The sequence below is a fragment of the Mustela erminea genome, chromosome X, assembly GCF_009829155.1.
Source record: "Mustela erminea isolate mMusErm1 chromosome X, mMusErm1.Pri, whole genome shotgun sequence".
NCBI classification, from domain to species: Eukaryota; Metazoa; Chordata; class Mammalia; order Carnivora; family Mustelidae; genus Mustela; species Mustela erminea.
The window spans coordinates 55528991-55536489 of record NC_045635.1 but is presented as its reverse complement, the minus strand read 5'-3'; the positions used below and the strand labels follow the sequence as shown (position 1 = coordinate 55536489).

The window sequence follows — 7499 nt, the reverse complement described above, 5'->3', positions numbered from 1 at the left end:
TAGGAACTTTCCCTGTCGCTCACTAGACAGAAATAGGTGCACTCCTTACCTGATCATTGCCTAACTCCGTGTGCCTCTTCTGCACGAGTTCCCGGGTTTCAGCACCACTTGTCGCTCTCGCCAGCAAGAACGACTCGGAGACTCACGTAGCAACGAACCTTTTTTTACTAATCGCTTTTTTCTTCCTCCTCCTCTAACCCCGGGTGCATGGGTTTTTATGCAGGCAGTGTTAACCAATCAGAGCATGATCACCAAACATAACCATACATGGCCATGCTGTGTTCATGCAGTGCTCCTGCACCTCCCGCGTGAGTGGACCTAAATGAACAGCCAATCACATTCAGTCCCTTACAGCTCTTATAGTAGGCCTCCTGTACTGGCTCCCGACACTATCCTGGGTGTGAGTCTACATTAAAGAAAAGGCTTATAAGAAGGATAACAATAGTACTTGCCTCATAAGGTTGTTGTAAGAAATAAATTTAATATAATGATAATTTTAAAAATAAAAATATACCAACAACAAATTAATTAATTAACCAATTAATTAATTTTAAAAAGAGTCAATATGTGTGAAGTCAACAGAATGGTGCCTGGAACATAGTAGGTAGTATATGTATTAGATATCATCTTTATTATTTGTTGAATAACTAGAAGAATAGATAAATGAAGTCTTGAGTACTTATGGACTTAACATCAAACCTACAGAAATTCAGTATGTGTTAGAAGTCCAATGTGTTAAAGAGTGTGAACTAGCAACAATTTGATAAACATCTAAATTCATCAATGGGAAAGACCCTTTTGCCCAAGAATTCCTTAAGACTGACTACATTTCCAAAACCTGAGGTATAGCCTGTTTAGAAAGAGCAGGTCAACTGAGAGGAAAATGAAAAGGCGTGTGTGTGTGTGTGTGTGTGTGTGTGTGTGTGTGTGTGTGTGTGTGTCTGAGAGAGAAAGAGAGATTCTTGGAGCAAAGACCTAGAGCAGTCCAACTGTTGAAAGGTACTTTGTGACTAACTGTGGCTGGAGACCAAAAAAACAGTCTTCCCATATGTTCAGAAGACAAGAGATTTCCTAGTTGCTCAAAAGACATTTTCACTCATGAAAAGCAGTGATTCTTGATAGTGCTGTAAATTTATTTGAAGGATGAAGGATGGGTGCATGTGTTCTTTCTCCCCCTCTTCCTAAGAATTTCTAAATGACTACTTTTATATCTTCAGGGGACAGGATACTTTGGTGGAAAGGCCTGGGACTTTGGAACTGGCTTCAAATCCCAGAGCCATCACTTTTATCAGAAAGTCCGTAAGTTTTTTCATTTGTAAAATGACAGTAATACAATGCATTTAACAGATGTGCTATGAGAATTGAATGGGGTGTGATAATTGAATACTATGATTTGTCTGTATTACACAGAATAGTGGTTAATAATTGTAGAGTTAAACTGTCAGGCACTGGGAAATGTGCTTTATAATTATTATCTCCTTTAATCATCATAACAACTTTATGAAGGTGTGTTATTATTATTGCTATTGTATAGAAAAAAAAAGATATGGAAACCTTAACTTGTAAAACTAACAAATTAGGGAGTGATAATTTGCTTTCCAAAAATAAGTTTATCTTTATGAAGAACAGTCACCTACTAATCATGCAATTTTCTTCTTAGAGGGTAGGACCCAGAACCAAGCATGTAATGCTGGTATGGGTAGATTAGAACAGAAGATTTAGCTGTCAGCCCCCACTTTATGGATGCTCAGTTTCTGTTGAAACGTCCTAATGTCACATTATGTTTGCTGGCAACAGCACATTGTTGATAAACAAGGAGTTTACCAACACTGACTAAAACCACTAAGTCTTTTAATACGTATTGCTATAAAGCAGCATCTCTTAGCCATCTCATGCAGCTAGTAATTTGGAGTCTTTGACAGGACCATACAGTTATTCTTATTTAATTTCATCTTATTAGATTTAAATTTGTGTTTGGATTTTCATTTGGTGATAGAATATTTGTCTATTATCTACTTACCTGTCACCTATCATTTACTCAGTTGCTTATATTCTTTTCTTCTTTCTATTCATTAACATTAATCAAGCAACTACTATAGGTTAGTCATTCTTCATGTGAATCTTAAAGATCCAAGAATGAATTAAAATATGTTCTGTTCTCAGAGACCCCCCATGTTCCCAGGCAAAACTCATTACATAATAAATTTGGGAGCACAGAGGTAATGACGACTAGATCTTTCAAAGATTGGGTGTGAAATCAGAGATAATTTCACAAAACGGATGATGTCTGAGGCAGAATTTGAGAATGCTCGTAATTGGTACTATATATTCTTTTAATATTCATCAATAAATATTGGCTTATTTGTCTAATCAATTAATGAAATTAACTATGATTCTGGTACATCCTGGACATTGGGAGACACAGAAATAAATCACACAGAACTGGATCTTATATTCTTGTGTAATTACATAATTATAAGCTATTTATAAATTTATTAAAAGTCAGGGGCAACATAGTATATTGCTTTAAAAACATGGGTTCTGGGGCCAGACTGCCTGAGTTCAAATCTCCAGCTCTACATGTATAATGAGCACTGAGTGTTACATGCAACTGATAAATCATTGAACTCTACCTCTGAAACTAATAATACACTATATGTTAATTAATTGCATTTAAATTTTAAAAATGAAAAAATAAGTGTATAACCTTGTGTTAATAATTTAACTTTCCTGTGCTCCAGTTCCTCATGTGAAAAATGGAAATAAAAATGGCACCTACTTCATAAGGTTGTTATAAAAATTACAATGAACAGCAATTTAATGTGCTTAGAACCATTCTTGGCACATAGAGGAGGAGAGACAACTTGTTTGGAGATTCAAGAAAGCCTTCTGGGGAATTTGAAAATTAGGTTAAGACCTGGATCAGGGAAAGCATTTCAAAAGAAGGGACATCAAAATTGACACATCTAAAAAAAATTAGGAATTTGCAACGCCAGGTCCTTGAAAGATGGCTCAAATGGCTAAAAGACACATGAAAAAATGTTCAACATCATTAGTCATCAGGGAAATACAAATCAAAACCACAATAAGATATCACATTATACCCAATAGAAAGGCTAAAATTATTAAGACAGGAAAAATCAAGTGTTGTGAGGATGTGGAGAAAGGGGAACCCTCTTACACTGTTGGGAATGAAAGCTGGTACAGCCACTCTGGAAAACAGTACAGAAGTTCCTCAAAAAGTTAAAAATAGAGCTACCCTATGACTAAGCAATTGCACTACCAGGTATTTATCCCAAAAATGCAGATGTAGTGAAAAGAAGGGGCACATGCACCCCAATGTACACAGCAGCAGTGTCCACGGTAGCCAAACTGTGGAAGGAGCATAGATGTCCTTCAACAGAGGAATGGATAAAGAAGATTTGGTCCATAAATACAATGGAATATTACTCAGCCATCAGAAAAGATGAATACATACCATTTGCATTAACATGGATGGGACTGGAGGGGATTATGGTAAGTGAAATAAGTCAAGCAGAGGAAGACAATTATCATATGGTTTCACTCATATGTGAAACATAAAGAATATCATGGAAGACAATAAGGGAAGGGAGGGAAAACAAGGGGAAGAAATCAGAGAGGGAGACAAACCATGAGAGACTCTTGACTCCTGGGAATAAACTGAAGGTTGCGGAAGGGAGGGGGTTGGGGGATGGGGTAGCCAGGTGATGAGTAATAAGGAGGGCACATGTTGTGATGAGACTTGGGTGTTATACATATCTAATGAATCATTGAACATTACATCAAAAATTAATGATGTACTATATGTTGGCTAACTGAACATAATTTTAAAAAACTAAAAAAAAAATAAAAAGGACGCATCTTTGTCATAAGGAAGATGGTAAGCCATCAATATGTTTTAAACAAATGAAATGACAAGCTTTGGGTATTGGAAAATTACTTTTGCTGTAGAAAATAAAAATAGCTTAGGAGAAAACTACAAATGGCAATACCAGTTTGGAGGCAGTGGCAAGATCCAGGTGAAAGATGCTGATGCCTGAGTCCAAGGTCTTATCAATGGGAATAAAGAGGTGTGGGTAGATCTGAAAGATATTCAGGAGGTAGAAATTGCAGAAAGAACTTAAGAACTAAGTAATTGTGTGTGTGTGTGTGTGTGTGTGTGTGTGTGTTTTTATCAGTAGTAGAGAGAGTAATGATAGAGAGAAAGAAATTGAAGATGATATTCAAGTTTTTTTGTTTTGCATAACTGGGTGAATGATAAGATCATTCATTGAGGAATGAGAACTAGGATGGAGAAGCAAATTCATAAGTAAAAGAGATGAAGAATTGTTTCTTTCTTGAGTTCTTAATGTGTGCTAGAAATCATGTTTTACACTTCATATGCATTCTCTTACTCAATATTCAGTAGCCCTGTGAGATGAGTATTATCATTTTACATTGCCATTTTTTCAGATGAAGAAGTTGAGGCTTAGAAAGGTTAATATAAATTGTCCAAGATCACACAATTTAAAAAAAATGGCAGAATCGGGATGTGAATCAGGATCTGTCTGACCCCTAAAGCTCATTCTGTCCACACATCCCTATAGTCTCAGGGAATGACATATCAGCTTATTCTGCTCCAAACAGCACCAAACACCTAACTTTTCTTTGCCTTATTTCTCAATATCTGCCTCAGTAACTAAAATAAAGTCCTTACATATAAGTGAACTATCCAAGATTATTGTCAGCTCTGATTTTACAACCTAGAAAGTGTTGGTAACTTGAGAAACAAAAGTAGTGACTTCTCTAAGCAGAGCACTCAAATAGCTTTCCCTCCACTCAACACTGCCCCATCACTGCTAGTAGAGTCAGTTTTCTTGAAGGCCCTTCTGCTCCTGTTTTTTTTTTCCTTCCATACAGCTGCTGACACAATCACGTTTCTTATGAATGATGATATTTTCCTAATCCTGAACTGGCATGCACAGTCTTTCAAAGAGATTTTGCGCATTCTGGCAAAGAGATTTCATGTTGTGTTCAGTTGTAAAAGGAAGTCTGGTAGATGTACTTTGGATGCCAACATTTTGTAATTTGGGGGACATTTTGACCATTTTGATGGTGTCTGGAGACACTGGAACAAAATACCTGAAATCAGGACTGCTCTAAAAAAAGTCCAGTTCATTTGCTTGTCCTCTGCATATCCATAACGTCAAATTAGAATAGTATATCTTCTTAATTTTCATCCAGATCTTTGATAAATCAGTGAAAGGGATAAGGTCAGGGCTTTTTAGCCAGATTCATGTCAGCATGTTATTTAATTACTCATCACCTTTCAGGGTTGGCCCTCAGTCAGTAGTGAATCCTAACAGTGTTTCCTTGTAGCCTCTATCTAAAAATATTAGCATGAGAAAGCTTGCCAAATACCTTACTGAAGTCCTACACTGTTCTCCTGTGTGGGTACCTTTATTGAAAACCCAAATAAAAACACATGAGGTTGGTTTGTCATCACTTGTCCTAAGTGTATGCATGTTGGCTTCAAGTATACATTTTTCTTCTTTTCTTCCTTTGAATTTCACCTAAGATCAAGAAGTTCATTTGTGATTTACCAAAAACACCCTCTTCCCCTTTCTAATAAATCTTATTCTGTGGAATTATCTTCAGATTTCAAACTTCTCTGCCATCCTCCAGAGATGCTTAATACCTACTGGTTTGACCTTTACTCACAACTTCTTGGTATATAACTTTTTGTTTGTTTGTTTGTGTTTTGAGACAATTTTTTAAATTTCTTTTCAGTGTTCCAGAATTCATTGTGTATGGTATATGACTTTTCTGATTTAGGAGTCTTGTATTCATTTAAAGCAATTGCATCTTGTTTTACAGTCTCTTCATGTCATTTGTATTTGGAATACTTCTAACCAATGCTCATTTCACTGCGTTTAGGCCCGAGATCCATTCTCCTTGTCACTTTTTAACACTTGGTAGTAGAAATTAATTTATCAGTTTAGCTAGCTGTCTTCCAGAAGAAAGCAACGTCCTGAGAGGGAGATAATGTAACAAATCTGTAAAAACTCTGAGAATAGCCTATAACTGTCCATTAGCAGGGCAGGGGCTAGTTCATGCAGCAACTTTGTGTGAATTAGCAAGTCACTCTTACACTCTTCCCCATCTCTTAAACCCGAAACAGTCCCAGCTCTTCATGCGAATGGTTTAGTGAGTAGACTACACCTTTCTGCGAATGAATAAGAGATACCCTTCTTTTGCAGAGGTGCAGTTTGAAACCAGGGCAAATAGGACAAGTGGAATGGGGCTGAATTTCAACCCTTATGCTCTCCACTGGACCCTCTTATGCAGTGGATAACCGGCAACACTGCACATGACGGGTTCTGTCTGTGAAGGTAGAAAGGAACACCAATGGATAGAATAAAGCCACTGTCAAATTCCCCTACATCAATACTGCTAATGTTGGGTTGGGGCACAAAATTTAGTTCTCATATTAATTTGTTGAAATTACATCTATGCTTCCAGAGAAGTTTCTCTATGAAGGATTTATCTTAAGGAAATTTATAGAGACATTAATTTTGTGTAAAATGGATGAACTGATTTTGAGTTCAAAACAACTATCCAGAAAAAAACCTTCAAGACATTAAAAGAAAAAAAAAGGAGAAGAGGAAAGAAGTTAATTTAATAGAATGAGACTGTTCTGTCTGAGCAAGATACCTCTTATAATTTATATGGCAAATGACTGGAATAGAAGAGATGGTCCCTTTTAGTGGACTCAGTGGTTCAAACCATGGGCTCTTGAGTCAAACTACCTGTATTCCTAACTGGTCTGTACCACTTCGTAAGTATGTATAGTTGAGGAAGTCATTTGATCTCTATTTCTCAACTCCTCATGAGTCAAATGAGCATCATAATAATACCTATGTTATATTTTTGTTGTGATAATGAGATGAAATAATACATGTAAACTGTTGAGTACACTGTCTGGCATATGGTGATCATGTAATAACTGTTAGTTATTAATATTAAGCAGCAGTTTTTATAGAAGTACAGATTGTATGACTTGGAATAGGACTCAGAGAAATTTAGTCTACTCCCTTATATGTAGATTGAATGGAATTACAGGTAATCTGAATGTCTGAACCAGAAAAACTCCAACTATATAGGAAATTATGAAAAGGGATTTACCCTAAGTCACTCAGGAGAACTAAACTTTCCTGCCTAGAATCCAACCAAATGTGTCTGCCACTATGTAGTTCTGAACTGGAATTGCAGATTTGTAGGGCATATGAAAATGTTTCCTTAAAATCTATAAGCCAATGGGTCTATTCTTCTTTCCCTCTAACTCCTTACATGGAACTCCCTTCATTCTCTGAAGGAAGCCACAACCAATAATGACTTAGTGATTTCACTAACCCAGAGGTGAATAGCAAAGAAAAAATGTGGTTTGAGATCTAGAGTCTTGAATTCTAGTCCTGATTTTCTTAATTAACCTACTGTGT

General features: G+C 36.4%; 1 pseudogene; it reads right to left on the bottom strand.

Moving 5' to 3' along the window:
• Positions 1 to 229: 229 nt before the first annotated feature.
• The window catches only part of LOC116582271, a 32430-nt pseudogene continuing 25160 nt past the window's right edge, over positions 230 to 7499 (bottom strand).